The sequence below is a fragment of the Belonocnema kinseyi genome, chromosome 10, assembly GCF_010883055.1.
Source record: "Belonocnema kinseyi isolate 2016_QV_RU_SX_M_011 chromosome 10, B_treatae_v1, whole genome shotgun sequence".
Classification (NCBI taxonomy): Eukaryota; Metazoa; Arthropoda; class Insecta; order Hymenoptera; family Cynipidae; genus Belonocnema; species Belonocnema kinseyi.
The window spans coordinates 44,670,611-44,690,527 of NC_046666.1; the positions used below are offsets into that span (position 1 = coordinate 44,670,611).

Consider the following 19,917-nt stretch of genomic DNA (forward strand, 5'->3'; position numbering starts at 1 on the left):
TTATTTTATGTTGAATAACAATCTTTTTCATTTAAAATATCAACAAACCAATTTTTCATATTTTATAGATTCCTGTAATGCTTAAAAATTTGTTTAGCTATAATTTACCTAATGAATACCTAAGATAGTTAATTAATGTCGATTTTCCTACAATGACAGTTTAATGATAATTTAATTCTATTGAATTCCTTTCAATTCTTTTCAGTTCATCCTGGATTTTTGGAATTCCTTTGAAACCCTTTAAATTCTATGGATCATTTTGGCCTAAAATTGTTTTTAACTCACCCTGAAAATTTTCATTTTTTTATTCAAAAACTTTTGCTGCATTTATTTGATTTATTTTAATTTAATATTTGATTCGAATAAATTTCATCGAATACTCTAAAATTCTGCTAAAATCTCTCCAGTTTAATTAAAATCAATTAAATATTTTTGAATTTTGGCGTTTTTTGCATTTCATTTGAAATCAGTAAGAATTCAGTCAGAATTCTCATAAATTGATTCGGAATTCTTATAAATTCTTTTAAATTCCCTTGAATTTTTCCTGCATCACAAAAAACGTAAAGAATTCAATGAATTTCTTCAATATTTCTTTATCATTTTTTATTCACTTGAGTTTTTTTTATTCGCCACAAACTTTTATGAATTCCATCGAATATTTCTTATTATCCTTATATTTATCTCAATTTATTCGATTTTTTCAAAATCATTGTTTAAGTTTTTTTTTCTATCCCCTCAAATTCTTATGAATTTCATCAAAGTCTTCCGAATTCAGTGAATTTCCTTAGATTCTTCAAAATCCTTTCCCATTTCACTGAAATCAATTGAAGATCCTTTATTTTTATTTCTATTTTTTAAATTCTCGCATTGGAAAATTCCCGAATAATAAAATTCTAGAATAATCAAATTTCCGAATAATAAAATTCTCCAAAAGTTTATAATATTATCAATTTTAAAAACTACCAAAAAAAAATTTTTGAGAGAAAATTACCGAATTATAAATTTTCTGAAAAAAATATTCCCAAATAAAATCAACTAAGATTTCAATGTTTATAATTTCATTTATTTTATGAATAAATAAAAAAATAGTAATTGTTTCAATTCGGGAATTTTCTAGTTCGGATATTTTGTATATCGGTAATTTTAAATCAGAAATTTCATTATTCAGGAATTTTCCATTTCGGTTATATTATATAAGCTGTTCGGTAATTTTATTATTCTGGAAGTTTATAATTTGGAAATTTTACAGTGTCGGGAATTTTTTTTTCGAGATTTAAAAATGTTTTCATTAATTCTAATACAATAAAAAATGTATGCACATGTTCAACAATTCATGATGTATTTATTGATTTTATTTAATCTTTAAGACATTCGCATTTTTTTTTTAATTCAAAATATTTGCATACCTAAAACGAGCTAGGAGAATCTAAACAATGTAAAAAAATAAAATTTTGGCATCACTTTTTTGCCAAAAGAAAGAAATTTAAGGGGTAGCGTTGACAAAATTTAAAAAGTCAAATTTTTATTAGATACTCTATTTTACATTTTCTGAGACCATAATAATCCCTTTAAATTAAATTGTTTTAATTCAGAAGCCAAAACTACTATTTACTATAGGTATATTTTAAAAAAATTTATAAAAGAAATAAGAGTAGGTAATAATAATAATAAAAAATGAATTCGAATAATTTTTTTAACATAGAAAATAATAAGAATTTAAATAATATCTAGTTGTATAAATATTTTATTCAATCATTATTTATATATAGATCATCGAAAAGTATAGGAATAGAGAAAAGTATTGATTTAACACATGAAATACTTATAACAATATGATTGTCGTTTAATTATACTAAGTACATTATTTAATTATTAATCAATAAAATTAATAATAATATTATTTTAATAAATTAGAACAAAAATAATGCTAAGAAATAACTTACTGCCTTTTTCTGTTAAAATTGTTCTAGAGCAGATGGCAATTCTTCGATTCCTTTATGAATTTTTATTCTTTTACCGAGCGATTTTTTACTTAAAAAACAATTCGAATTCAATTAAATTATAAATAATTTGTCGCTTCGCTCAGATGATAGTCTCTTAATATTTTTAAAAATATTTTCTGACTAATGGATTTGACAAATAAAATATTTTACAAATAAAAAAGGAAGTTAATTCATTGTCGCACTCTGATAGGTCCAAAGTTTTTTGATGCGTTTTCTTATTTGTAAAAATTTTGTTGTTTAATAATTATCTAAAAAAAATTTTAACTGCCGTACGCACAATGTCGAGACAAGAGCCATTAAATAATGTTTACGGGAGTTTATCTACATTTTATAGTTTTTTTTTATGTGAAAGATATTAAATCTGTTAGGTACTCGTAAAAATGATCCAACTTTCAAGAAAAACAATGTGTTCAGGTACTGTTTCTAATATATTTTATAAACATTATGCAATTTTGAATCAACTTTTATTTGATTGAATAGAAAACTCTTTTACAAACTAAAGACCTGTTTTTTCATTGGATTGTGCTCCTCTAAAATATAAATTAAATATAAATAAATAAAAAACTTAGAAAACATAAAAAAAAAACGGATTTTTCTACTCTAATTTTTCCATAAAACCCAAATTGTGTTTTTTGTGCCTTTTTTTACTTCATTGTCGACATAAAAAAATTATTTTTGTGTGTGACGTTTTTCCATGAATCTTAATTGTTTATTTCCAATATTACTGTTACGATTAAAAGGCAAATTGTGCATTCTGTCAAAAAGCAAATAATAACAAATTTGTAGCTTTTTTTGGGCGAACAACTTTTGTGTTCATTTTTTTCGCTTCTTGTGTAATTTTTTCCAAAATTCAATTTCTTTATTTTTAATATTATTTTTTAAAATAAAAATAAAAACTATGCGTCTTATAAAAAATGATCTAAAACAAATTTCTAGTTATTTTTAAGATCAAAAGAGTTTGTTTCTTAATTTTTATTCATACCTTGTGTCGTTTTTACAAAAATTTAATTTTTATACTTTTAATGCTATTTTTTACGATTAAAACAAAAACTGAGAGCCCTATCTAGAAATGATTAACAATAAATGTGTAGCTTTTTTTAGGGAAATATATTTTGTCTCCTAATTTGTTTTCGTTACTTGGCCGTTTTTTCAAAAATTATGATATATTTTTATATTTGTTATTTTTTACTATTAAAACATAAAATATGCATCTCCTAAAAATTAATCGAAAGCAAATTTGTAGTTCTTCTTAAGGTAAACAACTTTTATCTTTTAATTATTTTCAAACATACCATGTATCTTTTTTTCAAAAATTTAATTTTTATATTTATAATGCTATTTTTAAAAAACTACGCATTCTTTTTAGAAATTAATAAAAAGAAAATTGAAGTTCTTTTCAAGATGATCAACCTTTTGTTTCATAATTTTTGTCAAAACTTGTGACGTTTTTTCAAAATTTTCACTTTTGTATTTTTAATGTTATTTTTTACAATTAAAACAAAAACTAAGCATCATTATAAAAAAATAATTAATGAAAAATTTTTATCTCTCTTTTCAAGGCATCGCTTTCGTTAATTTTTTTCGTAGCTTGTGTTGTTTTTCCAAAAATTCCATTTTTTTATTTTTAATGGTATTTTTTACAATAAAAACAAAAATCACGTGCCCTATAAAAAAGTGACCAATAACAAATTCAACGTTTACAAAATAAAATTTATTTTACATTTCTTTATTCCAACCGTTATTATTTAAAAATCGTTTATTTTAAAAAACTTTGCGTTTAAAATTATGAAATTTAAAGACTGGTCTATTTTTATTAATTTAGTTTCCTTTATAATAAATTAGAAAATTTGTATGTTCCGAAAAAACAAATTGAAAGAAATATTAACAAACTTGGTATTAAATTAAATTCAATTGAATGAAAATAATAAAAATGACTTCCGAGCAAAATATATTGCCTACTTTCAGGCGTCCAAAATGTCGGTAAAGAAGTAAACTTATTCGATCTGTATAACATTTCTGTCCGCGAAAGAAGGGAATTATAACTTCCAAAAAATTAATTTTCAGTTTTTCACACCGAATTATATTTTTTAGTTGTTCTTTCATAATAAAAAAAATTATTTAACAAAGTTGGCAATGTTACTTTTTTATTTTTTATTTCAAAGTAAAATTTAGTACGGTTTCAAAATCGTAGAAGACTTCGTTTAGAAATAATGATTAAAGAAAAAAGCTAATTCATGAAAATATTTAATTTTTAACAAAATAGTTTAATTTTTAACCCAGAATGATGCATTTCATTTTCAACCAATTTTTAAACAAAAATCTGAAATTTTAACCTATAGAGATAAATGTTCAAACATGAAGATTATTTTTCTACCGAAACAGAAGAATTTCGATCAAAAAAGTTAATTATATTATTCAAGAATGGTGAATTTTTAACCAAAAACTTGAATTTTCTACTAAAAAATCTCATTTTTCTATGAAAAATGGAATATTCGAATTTTTGGTTTAAAAAATTAATCAGTTAAAGTTTTTAACTAAATGGTCGAATTTTCAAATGGAAAAGAACAATTTTTAATTAAAAATACAAGTTCGAAAATAAAAAAAGAATAGGTATACATTTTCAGTTCAAAAAATTACTTCTCTACCAACAAAAACGAATTTTCATCAAACTGTTAAAATTGTTAAACAAACAGATGAATTTTAAAATAAAAAAACACTAATTTTCAGCGAAAAATGTAATACTTAATATTTCAACCAAGAAAGATTTTATTTGAAATAAAAACAAGTTGAATTAAATAAAAAATACTAATTTTCAACAAAATAGTTTAATTTTCAACCAAAGAGATGCTTTTTTAACTAAAAAAAGAGCATAAAAAATATTTTCAAACAGAAGAGTTCGAAATTCCAGTAAATAGTTATATTTTTAACTAAGAAAAATAGGTCACTATAAAAAAGATGAATTCTTAACAAAATACATGAATTTTGAAACATACATTTTTGAATTTTTAACTAAAAAAGGTACTTTTTTCAACCAAATGATTAAATTTTCATCTAAAAACGATAAGTTTTCTACAAAAAATGGAATTGTTAAATTTTCACTTAATTAATTTAATTATAAAATGCGAATGTTCAATTAATTACATTCAACCAAAAAAAGAAAAAATTTTCAACAAAATAGTTGAATCTTCCAACTTAAGCATCTTAATTTTCAGACAAGCAGTCGCATTTGTAAACAAAAAGGATTAATTTTCAATTGAGAAAATTAATTTTTTTCTACGAAAAAAATCAAATTAAACTAAGATTGCATAAATTTTCCATCAAATAATGATTTTTATCTAGAAAAGAAATTTTTGTAATGAAAGACATCAATTTCAACCAATAGTGGAATAGCTTAATTTTCGGTTTAAAAAATTAATTCTCAACCAATAAAATCGATGCTTCGACAAATATTTTGTTTTGTCAAACAAAGAGATAAATTTTAACACAAAAAAGATTCGTGCTTAATAACAAATGCAATAGTTGATATTGAAGCCTAAAAAATTATAATTTTAATAAAATTTAATTTAACACAAATAAGCAACTAATTTTAACGAAGTAATTGAATTTTCAACTAAAGAGATGAAATTTCAACTAAAATGAGGAACCTTAAAAGATGAATTTTAAACAAGAGTTTAATATTCAGTTAAAAATAAGAAATTTTGAAGAAAACTCTGGACTTTTAATTCAACAGAATAAGTTTCTATAACAAATACGAATTTTTAACAAAAAAAAATGATATTTCAACCAAAAAGAAAGGAATATTTCACGAAATAGTTTAGCTTAAAGTTTTTAACCAGAGATAAATCGTCAACCAAAAAAAAAAAGAATTTAAAAAAAATTATTTTAATTTTTGACAAAAAAGTCGACTCTTTAACAGAATAATTGCATTTTCAACGAAATAAATAAATTTCACTCTTAATAAACTTTTAAAACTTGTATTCTCTTAAACGAAAAAAATGACTTTGTAACCAAAAGTAGCTGGATTTTATTATTGGGTTTTATTAATTTTATTTTAACTTAAGCGAAAAAAAACTATAAATAGGGGAAATTTCTTGAAAGGAAGGGAAAAAAAGAGAAATAAAATTTTGTAAATAAAACATCCCGTACTGCTCCATATTGATTTAACATACAATAAAAGAAGTTATTAAATACTTTAGGACGTCTCCCATATACAGCCTTAAAAAACCCATATATTTTTGTTGGAAATTAATATTTTTCACTATCAAATAAGTAATTTTTAATATTTCAAACTCAAATCTAGTGTAAACATCGATTTGATGTGTACAAATTGAAAGTTCTGTTCAGATTTTAAAAAATTTTTCTTTGCTGAAAAATCATTAGTCTAATAGCTCGCACAGTATTTCGATATTTTATTTTTTTCACTTTACGCTATGTTTATTATTCCATAAAGTACATATTGCAGTTGAGTCAACACGATTTAAAAATTTTTCCCTGAAAATACTGAAAAAAATACTTGTCCTTGAAATATGTTTTTGTTTAAAGGAAATAATAGGAAATGTATTTTACGGTTTGATAAGAAAATTTTTTTACGGAGTTATTGAATATTTGAATTTTTATGTTTAAAAAAAAGTTTTTTTTAATTGTTATAATTTTTGATCAAATTGTTCCCGTTCCAAACACGACAAAAATTTAAGAAAATTTTGCAAATTAACAAAGACGAGATGGTTCTTCTGAAAATATTAAATGTCGATTTTCTCAAAACCCGCTACTTTAAAAAAAAATTCATTCAAAAAAATTCTACAAAAAATATCATTTCTTTCTGGAAAATTTTAATTTTCTAATTTTCCTCGCGATTGATGAAAGATATCATAAAAGACAATTTAACAAAAAGATATTTTTTGTAGATAATTTAAAAGTAAACATCGTTTTTTCTCTTAGAATTTCGTCAAATCTATCGATATTTCTGAGAAAAATAAGAAAATTTAGCTAACAGAAGGTTGGAGTTCCTGAAAAAGTCGATATTTACTATTTTTAGAAAGAACATTGCCTCTTTGTTTATCTTCAACCTTTAGTTAAAATATTGATGAATTTGGAAAGAGAGAATAATCCTCATCAAAGTCAAGAAAGAAATCTAAAACATCTTTATTAGATCAAAAGTCATAAAAATTTAGAGAAAATGCTGGTCTTTAAAAAAAATAAAACAAAAATTCAAATACTAAATTACTTCATTTTTTTATCTACATGGTAAAAAACGTGACGATGAGAAAAATATATCCTGATGGTATCTTTGAATTCGATGAAAATTTCAACAGTTACATGCTTTTCAACATTTAAAAATTTTTCAAAAAATAGAAAAAAATATTTTTTGTGATAGGTTAGAAAATTTTAATCAAAAATTTTATTAGATATCAAATAAGTTTCAAAATGATCTCAATAGAATTTTTTATTAGATAAATAAAAAAATTTTTCATCATTTTAAAAATGGTGCATTTCTTAAAAAATATCTTTAAGTTTTAATCATGATTTTAATAGTGATTGTCTTAATGTCTTTGCTTTGAAATTCTAAGAAATCTTAAAAAATATCTTTACAAAGTCATTTGGGATATTTTTTCATTAATATTATATCGAAATATACCTATTTCTTATATTCCATTTTCTTTTTTCTACATCGTTTTCTTTTTACCACAAAACCATTTACACATATAACCTAATTGTCGATCATTAAGCGCAACGATCACAATGAGAATGTAATCAACAAAGACGCTAGTGTCCTGAGAACCTTTTTCAAAAACAATTTCAGTTCAAATTTATGACTGTAGTTCATCAGGCGAGCATATCCTTTTTTACATTTTAATTATTCTAAAAAATGCATTTTTCTCCCGAAATTTAAATGCAAAATGTATGTTTTACAATTATAAAATTATATTTAATTTATGTGCAAAAAAAAACATGAAAGAGACTCACAATTAAAAATTATATTTCCAAACTACTTCACTTACAAACGTTAATTGAGTCGTTAAAATCTCACCCTCAAATTATTTATCGACTACTTGTCCCTTCCCTCGCTTTCCCATCTAACACTTCCCTTCTCCAGTCCTTACTTCTCCTCACCTCCTCACTTTCATTTCTAATTATTTCCCCGACTTCTCTTCTTTTTCCTTCACTTTCCCTACTTCCGCTCTCTTCATATTCCCTCATTCCTCCAACGCTCCCCCGAATTTCCCCTACTCCATATCCTCTCTTTCCCCTCACTACCCCTACATCCTCTCTCCTCGTTTCGTCTTAATTCCTCTACTCCTCTTCATTTTTACTACTTCACCTACTCCTCACCATATTCGCCCTCTCGCCAGATTGTGCCTAACTTCTCCTTCATTTGCCCTTACTTCCCTTCCACTCACTTCCGCCCACACACCTGACCGAAACTATAAGGGTTTCTGTCCGGGGCTACGAAACCCTACAGACTGGAAAAATTATAAAATTTTAGAAAAAAACTAACAAGTTTTTTATTTAAAAATTGTTTCACGTTTAATGGGAGAGAAATTCTGTACAGAAGCAGCGACCGAAGCAGAAGAGGTAGTCCGTTATTGATAAAAATGAGTCTTACAATTCCTTCGCTCTTCTATGACTGTGTGTTTCTTCTGATTGGATATGTTGAGGCACGCTGCTCCCCTTCTTCCCTTCCCTAGCCGTCAAATTTGCCTATCTACTGACCCTTATTTCTAATTATTTTCTCAACTTCCACTCATTTACACTCACTTCTGCCACTTCCTCTTCGTAATTTCTTGTACATCGCACCCTATTATTATTCCTCACTTCCGCCAATTTCTCACTTCTCCTTCCCACTTCTACCCAACTGTATCTAACCCTAACACTCAGTTCCCCTACACTTCCTCATTTCCTCTACTTCACCTACTTTCTTCCTATTATTTAATTCACTTCCCCTTCCCTCATTCCCCCTATATAACCACACCCTCGTTTATCATTACTTTTACTCTTTCTTCCCTCACTTCCCCTACTTCCCAACAACTGATTTCCATTATTCCCCCTCCTCTCATTTTCCCTCGCTTCTCATACTTTGCCTCTTCCTATTTCCTCTAATTCCCTTTATTTATTGTCACTTTTTCCACTCCCTCTTCCTACCAGCTGTAGTTAATGCTCCAACCCTCGCTCCCCCTACACTCCTTAAATTCCCCTACTTCACCTACTTCCTTCCCATAATTGCTTTGACTTTCCCTTCCCTCACTTATCTCCATTCTTTCCCCTGATTCCCTCTATATACCCTCCCCTAGTTTCCTATTACTTCTCATACTTTTCCTCCTCTCATTTTCCCTACTTTCCAACCAATCATTTCCATTAGTCCCCCTCCTCTCATTTTCCTTCGCTTCTCATACTTTCCCTCTTCTTATTTCTCCTACGTACCTTCTCCACAGTTCTTCTCACTTCTACTCGTTGTAAAAAATTACAACGAAAGGATGAACAATGGGATGAAATAAAAAAACGAGGTTCAAAATAACATTATGCTGGGAATTCTTAACCGATTTTATGTTTTTTTTTTAAAGAAAAATTCAGCATTAATTTTTGAAGAGATTTATACGGCCTGATTTTTTTTTTTTATTAAACTTTTATGTTAATACGAGAGTGCAGAAAAAGTCGATTTATTCATTTTGTTTTGTTTATCTTCGTGAAAAAATGTTTCGTACGGTCAACATTTCGAGACTTTATCTACGGGGATAGTTAAAAGCAACAAAATTAAGACATTGTAATGTTAATTCTTATACACAATTTAACTTAGCAAATAGTCTACACTATGGATTCTTCGTTTGCAAAGTAAATTTTTGCATTAGAATTACTTGCTTTCATCGAGAAAATAATAATCGATTATCAAAAATTGTCATCCAATATTTTTTATTAATTTTATAAACAAACTATATAAATAATTGCCTAGAGTGGATATTTAAAGCCAGAAAGAAATAATTTTTTTCTCTCAATTTTACTAAAATTATATCGCCAGTGATGTTTAATGATGGAAAATTATCATCCGATATATTTTTAATTAATTTTATAAACAAATGGTATAAACAAATACCCAGTGTGGACATTTATGGGCAGAAAAAACCGTTTTTCTCCTAATTTTTTTCAAATTATGGCACCAGTGATGTTTATTGATGGAAAATTATCATCCGAAATTTTTTATAGACTTTATAAACAAATTATATAAACAAAAGCCCAGTGTGGACATTTAAAGGCCGAAAGAAATCGCTTTTCTCTTAATTTTCCTTAAATTATGTCACCAGTGATGTTTAGTGATAGAAAATCATTATCAAATATTTTTTATTAATTTTATAAACAAATTATACAAAGAAATTCCCAGTGTGGACATTTAAAGGCAGAAAGAACTCGTTTACCTCCTAATTTTCCTTGAATGATGTCGCCAGTGATGTTTAATGATGGGAAATTATCATCCTATATTTTTGATTAATTTTATAAACAAATTATATAATCAAATTTGTAACTTGGTCAAAGCTCGAAAAAAATCCTGTTTTTCCTAATTTCCCTCAAATGGTATCGTCAGTGAGTTTTAATGAAAAAATTATAATCCAATATTTTTTATTAATTTTGTAAAAAAATACCTAGTGTGGATGTTTAAAGGCAGAAAAAAATCGTTTTTTCGCAACTAGCCCCAAAGTATGTATAGCATGAATAAACCACATTGACGACATCATCTGAGAAAAATTAGGAGAAAAACGGATTTTTTCAACCTTTATGTACCCAAGTTGTACATTTTTTTGTATAATTTTTCAAATAAAATTAATTTAAAACATCCGAAGATAATTTATAATTATTAAACATCATGGTCGACTTAATTTTAGGAAAATTAAGAAAAAAAGCAATTTCATCCTGCTTTTGAATTTCCATACTAGGCATTTGTTTATAGAATTTATTTATAAAATGAATAAAGAATATCAGATGACAGATCATTATTATCGACTATTATTTTTTTGATGAAAGTAAGTAATTTTAATGCAAAAATTTAGTTTGCAAACGAAGAATTTTTAGTGTAGATTATTTGTTAAGTTAATTTGTTTATAACAGTTAACTTAAAAATGTCATAAAAAAATAAGGAAAAAACCTGTTGTTTCTTCATTCTTTGCGTTAACATAAAGGTTTGAACAAAAAAGTTAAAAAATCAGGACACATAAATCTTTTCAAAATTTAATGCTGAATTTTTCTTTTAAAAAAATCCAAAATTGGTTAAGAATTGCCTGCTACAATTTATTTTGAACCTCGGTTTTTTATTTCATCCCACTGTGGGATGGACGGACAGACGGACGGTTACCCGTCCGAAACTACAAGAGTTTGTGCTCGGGGCTACGAAACCCTAAAAATGCAAGAATTTATTGTATATTTAACACCGAGTTCAACTCGTGGCAAATCTGAAAATTATAAAAAACAGTCTTTAAAATTTTATTTTAAATTTATGCTAATAAAACTTAAAAAGTTATGACGGGTTCATGAGATGTGAAATTTGTTGTCATACCTTGGGAACCCGTAATGATTTTTGAAGTTTTATTAGCTTAAATAAATAAAGATAAGAATTTAAAGATTATTTTCTCTCAAATAAAATTTTTTACTACAAGTTTCCTAAGGTTTAACACAGGTTGAAGTTGAAATACAAAATCCGAGAAATTCGTCGACCATAACTTGACGCAGACACGCTTGTACATTTTTATTCATGTCGAGAACTTGCAGGTGAATCTTGAAAAAGGGAAAATATCAGAAATTAGCACTGTGTTTTTTACCCACTAAATCGGTCTCTAATTATTTAAAATACTTCAAATGAGCTTTATTTGACGCAGAATTTAATAAACTTCCCAAGAATTTTTTAAACATTATTTGTGTTATTTTTTTCGAGTTATCTCGTGATAAGTAAATGCATTTTATAATCGCTAGTTTTTTTATTTCATTTTAATCATTATATATTTTTTGTGCTCCTGGACGGTAATGAAGTGCCTTAAAGTTTTTTTTTAGTTTATTTTTTCTTAATAAAATTGTTTTTTCTTAGTCATGAAAACAGCTTTGCTTATATAAATGTCTTTGGAGGTAGCTTTTTTCCTTAGAGCTATATACGCAATCTGCGTTCCACCATTTGGAATAACCGGGTGCCTCATGCAAATCGAACACAGATTGTTGCGTTGGGTGCAGTGAGTCAAAAAATTATTATTAAATATTCCAATCCTGAAGTATTTTTAAATAACTCATTACCAAATATAAAATATTTTCCTCTAATAGAGAAATGTTTGAGAATTTAAAATTAGATTATCGCCATACTTAAGATCTAACTCATGACTCTATAGAAAATTATGGTCCATAATACTATGGTCAATAAAACTTAGAAATAGCTAGAAAACTTTCTTTGATACATTTGTTTCTTTTCGTGGGCGGCTGCGCAGATTTTAGCATTCCACCATGCATTACCACACATTCTTCCTACAAACGCAGTACCACACACTTCAGTCGCATTAAAAAAATTTGACTTTTAATCTGTTTCAGGTGGAGGTATCTGCGTATAGTTAGGAGATTACGGTTTGATGTAAAGAAATGAATCTTTGAAATTGAAAATTGTGCAAATGCCAAGTCTTTCAATTTGACAATCCACAATTTAAAATAATTTAAAATACAGAAAACTTTGTATGTTTGAAATTGAAACAAAACAATTTAGAATATTCAAATAAAAACTTATTGAATTAAATTAAAAATACCAATTCTTGGCCACTAAAATTTCATCTGTTTTAAAAGAAGTTCCGATTCGTTTATTTTGTAACGTTTTGTAGTAGACATTTTTAAAATTTTCAATATTTACAAATACAGGGCTCCAAATCTCTTCAGAGATTAAAAATAGAGTTTCAAGTGTAATATATTTTTGAAAATATGAGCAAAATGGCGATATTTGGAATCTATAGACCATATTATTATGTAAATTATAAGCCAAATTTATAGAAGTGCTATTTTAATATTTCATTATTAAAATCTGAGTCCGAGCCCTGAAATTTTCGAGTTTCGGAATATTTAGATATAATATTTTAACATTAAGTAAAATCTGCGTCAACTGGCGGTAATTGCTACCTAACGAGGAACAGTCAATTTATTGCTCTATACCAGTTAAGAGTTGACAATTTTTTTTTTAATTTTACAACTATTGTAGTGGAATTTTATTGAACAATTGAAGAAACCCTGAAAATTACTAATCGCGAAATTAAAGTTTTAAAAAATTTTTTTCATTTTATTCTTCATAAGTACAAAGGACCGCCTTAATAAGGACAATCAACTACGATTGTTTTTCAACTTTAAGTTTTCTCTTTTCTATTTGGCATTTAAGTTTAGCATGCGAAAACATTTTTTTATTTTATTTTAATTCAAACTTGAAAAAGACACAAAACCGTGTCGAAACGTCGGTTAAATTTATGGACCTGAACATTTTCATTTATTTGAAATAAAGTTTGATATTTTATTTGGAACGGATGACCCAAATAATTTTTCCTATTTCTCCGCATTGAAAAATTGTTTAACATAAATAAATGAAATCTAATTAGTTACATAGCAATTTTCCACCAACAAAAAATAAAACAGCTGTTCTGTCAAATTTTGAGCGTACGCCAGTTTTTCAGGATTTCAAAAAATTTCAAGAGACTTCAGAAAATTTCAAAATGTATTAAAAATAATTCGAGGAATTCTAATGCAACCTAAAGAATATTTGTATTTGTATGACCTTAAGTCTTTTCAAATTGTTTGTGACTTGTTTTTTATTTTTTGTGTGTATTTTTTGTATTGTTCCTTTTTTTATTTTTCGCTAAGTTTATCGGCCCATAACGTACATATTGTAGTGGGTTCAAGTTATCAGAAATAATATTCTTTTAAAGGTCAAAGTGTACAATTTAATATTTTAGTTCGTTGTTATTTAAGAATTCACGAATAATAAGTTTATTGTCTTGCAGAAATATCGGGGTTTTGTACACGAGAGTAGAACATGTTTAAAATATTGTTGTAAAGATTCTAAAATAAATACTTAAACCTGTTTTCGGGTACAGTCCAACTCGGACATAGCACGCCCGGAGATATTCATTCCGATAATTGATGCCGTGCTGCGAATATGGACGAGAGGAGCTGCGGGAGGCGTGCGGTGCTCACTTAGGCATGCAAAAACAGGAGCCTGTTTTTTTTTATAAAACTGTTTCTTGCTTACTTAAAAATCGATCAAAATTTTCTTTATTTTTGATTTTATATTTCATTTCCTTGTTTATAGTGCGGAAGTTCAGTTTTTGTTCAATAATAGTAAGAGAGATAGACGGCAAAAAATTGGACAAAAAGTGCTCTTCATCTTTCTCATTCTTATGGGACAAAAACCAACTTTGTCCGCAGCGGGAAAGGTATTTAAGCACCCTAAGGCCTTTTGTGTACAGAATAAAGAAATTGTAATCTTTACAGCAATTTTACAGTAATATTTTTCTGTAATACAAATTAACGTCACGTGTTAAGATTTCAACTTTATCTACTTGATAATTACCCGCAACAAAAATTCACTTCTGTTTTTTCTGTGTGTTCAAGTTTCTTTAATACGTTTGTTTCATTTCGTGAGCAGCTACGCAGATTTTAGCATTCCACCATGCATTACCACGCATTCTTCCTACAAACGCAGTACCACACACTTCGGTCGCATTTCTAATAATGGTATCCAGGAGCTTAGTCCATGCGTCCTTTGTATCTTTAATGTGTATTATCTGGGAAATACAAATGGCCTAGGGGAGTAAGCGTGAAAAAGTTGCCCCCATACATATCAAGTTTATAATACCACTATAGATGGGTATCCGTTTGACATAGCCTTCCTTGAAAGGATAACTTAAGAATTTTATTTTTAGCGGAGTTATGGAAGGGGGAAATAAAATAAAAAAGTCATTTTTCTCGAAAACTGATAACCCGATTTTGATGATCGAAATATATGTTATAGTCACCCATAAACCTAGTCAGAAAATTTTTTTGAAAGTTTTAAAGTAAAAAATGGACGTAAAGAAAATGTTTAAACTCTTTCAAATATCTTTGGGAGGTTATGTTCTAGAGATACACCTCTAGCTTTTTAGGAAAAAAATTCTTATGTTATTTCCTTCAACATATATTTTACCCAAATTTTCTAAAGGAGTACTTCATGGCTAAAGAAAACAAAATCTGGCGCGGGTCGCCATATGCGTATTGTGTATAGTGCGCAACATTATTTCAATGCCTGGAACACCACAAATCGATCGAAAACGTACCAACATTTTTTTTTGAGGTTGTATATAGCGATACACTTGTAATTTTTCAAGAAAAAAATACTCATATGGTTTACTTCAACATATAATTTACCCAAATTTTGCATAGGGGTAGTTCATGGCTTAAAAAAAAGTTTGGCGTGGGGTACCGTGGGTGTCTTGCGTACTTGTATTACATACGTGTATTGCACCGCGCCAGATATTGTTTTTTAAGCCATAAAATACCCCCACGAAAACTGTAGGTAAAATATGCATTGAAGTAAACAATTTATATTTTTCCTCTAAAAAAACAAGAGGTGTATCTCTAAAACATAACCTCAAAAAAGTGTTGGAAATTTTAAATCATTTCTTTTACCCCTAGTTTTTATTTGTTAAATTTCCAACTTTTTTCTAACTAGTCTTGTTGGTGACTATAACATGACTTTTTGATTTTATTTCCCCCCTCCACAACTCCCCTAAAAATAAAATTGTTGAGTTATCCTTTAGAGTAATGTTATGTCACACGGATGCCCAATGCCCATCTATAGTGGTAATATGAACTTCATATGTACGGGACAACTTTTTTGTATGCTTACCCCCCTAGGGCCCTTTATACTCCATGAGATGCTGTTTTGCTCTCTCATTCATAATCAGAACTACTCCTTCAGTGCCATGTGATTCACTATCTACTCCTGACCATAGCTCGAGTGATTCCCACTTTCGTTCAAATCAAAATAATCTCGGAGATACAAATTTACATTCCATGAGATGCTGCTTTGCCCTCTCATTCATAATCAGACCTACTTCTTCGCTACCATGTGATTCACTAAATACTTCTAACCATAGCTCGAGTAATTCCCACTTTCGTTTAAACCACAACAATCTCGGAGATAAAAATTTATATTCCATGAGATGCTGCTTTGCTCTCTCATTCATAATCAGACCTACTCCTTCGCTACCATGTGATTCACTATATACTCCTAACCATAGTTACCATGTAAATCACTATCTACTCCTGACAATAGTTTGTATTATTCATAGTTTAAAACAAACCCAACTACCAAACTCATTGGAAGGTATGGCGGCGAGACTAGAACTTCATAAATTTGATTACTTTCCCAATTTAAAACATCGAAATTGCCCTTTCAATTCTAAAATTCTGTTTCTTTGTAAAATAAGTCTTCATTATTTTATCAAAATTGTGACAATAAAATGTTTCTTAACGCATCGACGGTCCCTGAAAGATATATGCTTTATTAGTTTAAAAGTTAAATATAATTTAGTGTGACATTTTTACAAGGTTCTGCGGGTATCTAGCATCTAGTCATGATAACGTTGGATGCTTTCAATATTATGTTGAGTAATTCAAAAAATTTCTACACAATTTAGGAGAGAAATTCCTGAGATACCAAGTATTCTAGAACTTCTTGTAAAATACTTAATATACAGTTGTAACTTTTAAGAAATTCTCTACAAAAACGTCCTCTGTGTATCCGAAAATCATGAAAAACATTACCGGTGCCCTGTTTTTTGCTTTAACGTTGGTCTTCAATCATATTGGTAAATATATAAATGAATACATTGTTTAAAATATGTTTCGATTTCCACTTTTAAAAATCAGAGTTAACGAAAGTCCAATTTGAACCTATAAAAACCCTATCAAATGAAGTAAAGTGTGTTTTTTAATCGGAATTAAAAAAAACTCTGTATAGATCTACGAAATTTTTTTACCTCAAATTAAATAACTTTTGCTCCAGGAAAAAAAGTGATTCCGTGCAGAATCTATAAAATTTTATGCCATTATCGCCAAAAATTTTTAGCAGTATATATTTTATTAATTTTACTTAAAAATTTTTGCATTCTCATCGGCCAAATATTTTTTTTTTTTTTATTTTTTCATGGATCTACAGGATTTGGTACTCATAGCGTCCAAAAATCGTACAATTTTGTCGGTGTCTGGCCGTCTGAATGTCTGTATGTATGTTGTGTGTTTCTTCCACCCAAATGTTTTTTGCTTTTTCCTGAAGATTATCTTTTTAGTTATAAATTTTAAATAAAAATTCAAATTTTTTCAAAAAGTCATTCTTTTATTTCGAATTTTTTTTTAAATTCATATTTTGACGATAAAAAAACTCAACTGAAATCTTTTTTGAATAAAAATTACACTATTTTTTAAAGAATTTGTCTTTTTACTTAAAAAATTAATCTGTTTTAGTAGAAATTTAGTCTTTCTTAGATGAAAATGCAACTGTTAGATTGAAAAACCGTCATTTTTCGTTGAAAATTAAGATGTTTTTTTGTTGAAACTTTGTCTTTTTGATTAAAAAATTTATCTATTTTAGAAGCAATTGTATCTTTCTTGGATCAAAATAAACTGTTTGTTTAACAATTCAACAGTTTTTTTAAAGTAATATTTTCGGTTAAAAATTCTACTTTTTTGTTGCATATTCAACTGTTTCGTAACAAATTTACTTCTTGTTTAAAATTGATTTTTTGGTGTCAAAAAGTCATCTTTTATCTTTTTAAGATGAAAATTCAACCATTTTTTTTTTTAATTTTGTCTTATTGCTAAAAACATTAATATGTTTTAGTAGAATTTTTATCTTTCATGGATAAAGATGTAACATGTTTGAAAATTTAATTGTTTTGCTAAAAATTCACAATTTCCTAGAAAATTGGTTTCTTGTTTAAGACTTATATTTTTGATGTTGAAAACCCAAATTAAGTATTGTCAGGATAAAAATTTCAAATTTTTTTGTTTGAAAATTTGTCTTTTTGATTGAAAAATTGATCCATTTTTATAGAAATTTAATCTTTTTTTGCTTGAGGATTCAAATATTTTGTTTCGACCACTTTGTTAAGAAATCATTTTTCAAAAACTGATCTTTTTTAATTGAAAATTTAACAGCGTGGTTCTTGAATTTTTTTTTCTTTTTTTAGATGAAGGTTAATCAGGACAAAAAAATCAATCCTCAAGGATAAATGTACTATTTGATATTTTAACCAAGAATAATTTTAAATTAAATATAAAGCAGTCAAATTCAACCGAAAACAAACGAATTTCAAAAAAAAAACTTGAATTTTTCAACAAAATACTTTAAGTTTAAAAAAAATGCGTTCTTCACAAATAATAATTTTTTTACAAAAGTGTTCAACATTCAACCAAGTGGTTGAAGGTTCAACCAAAAAGATAAATTTTTAACCAAGAAGATTAATTTTCTGTAAAAAAAAAACAAGTTTTCAACAAAATATATGCATAAATTTTCAAACAAATAGTAGAATTTTTTGGGAGATGAATTCCGTGCTAAAAATTTATACTAAAAATTTCAATTAAAAGAATGAACTCACAACCAAAAATATTTGGATTTTTTAATTGGTTTCTATTAATTAAGTTTATATTTAAGCAAAAGAAACGAGACTAAAAGGGGGAATTTCTTCAAAACCGGGAGAAAAAGATGAATTTTTTAAAAGAGGAAATAAATTCTGAAAAATTGTTCAAGAACAATAAAAAAATAATAATAAGCATGGAAACCAAGACAAACGGTACAACTTATTATGAAAACTTTCCATTTTTGTAAAGAAAATATTCTTATTTATTTCATTTATTTATTTTCTTGAATATTATTATTTATGTATTGCCCATTGAATAAATATTAATTTTTCGAAAATAATTGAATCTATTTAAGGCTGATAATATTAATTTTAAAAGAGTTTATAAAAGTGAAAAAAATTGAAATCGGCAAGCTAAAATGAACCATATTGCTTAACCCATTTAACATTGTTCAAAGCAATGAGACTGCAATTTCTTGAAACTTGAAAATCGGCTCAACACATAAATTGATTCGCTTCCGTTTATAAAGGACAGATGAAACGTACAATCTACCTTCCTTGTTCTTTATTTCCTGATTTTTAATTTTGAAACCATTTAAAATTCGAGAATAACAAATTTTGAAATAAAAAGCATTCCCTTGTTTTCCCTTGAAAGTTTCTAATTTTCCCGGACCTTCAAATACTAGCATTTTCATCTATAATATTTTTAACCTAGGCTTTTTTATAAACGAAATAAAACAATAGTCTGGATATTAATTTAAAATGTTAAAGTTTATTAATTTATTTTAAAAAAATTTTACTACCACGAAAGATTACTTTTTAATAAAATACTGGAATTTCAACAAAGTGATTGAATTTTCAACAAGTATAATTTATATTTAAACCAAAAGAGTTGTAATTTTATTAATAAAAGAAAAAATTTATTTCTCAAAAAAGTGGTTCAACCAAAATTGTCAAACAAACTTGTTGAAATCTCAAGAATAAGAGATTCATTTTTAATTAAACAGTTGTACTTTTACACAGAAATATGAAATTTCTACTAAAACAGGTGAATTTTTAATTCAAAAAGACAAACTTTCAACAAAAAATGGAATTTTTACTCAAAAAGGATTTCAGTTTTTCTTTTAAACGATAATGTTGCATTTTCAAAAAAAAAATTGCATTTTAATCTAAGAAAGATGAAATATTAACTCAAATAGATTACTATTATTATTATTATTATTATTATTATTATTATTATTACACCATTAAGCCATTTCCCTTTCGGGGTAGGCGTGACTCACTCGGCAGGGGAAAGGAGTAGT

The 19,917-nt window shown here is 27.0% G+C and overlaps 1 long non-coding RNA gene across 1 annotated transcript; it reads right to left on the reverse strand.

Annotated features, from left to right (window-relative positions):
- Positions 1–586: 586 nt before the first annotated feature.
- On the reverse strand, positions 587–2,177 carry LOC117182370. Its single transcript, XR_004468303.1, has 2 exons — positions 1,944–2,177; positions 587–814 (listed from the first exon to the last, which is right to left on the reverse strand). It is a non-coding gene; the product is annotated as an uncharacterized LOC117182370 (long non-coding RNA).
- Between the last annotated feature and the right edge of the window lie 17,740 nt (positions 2,178–19,917).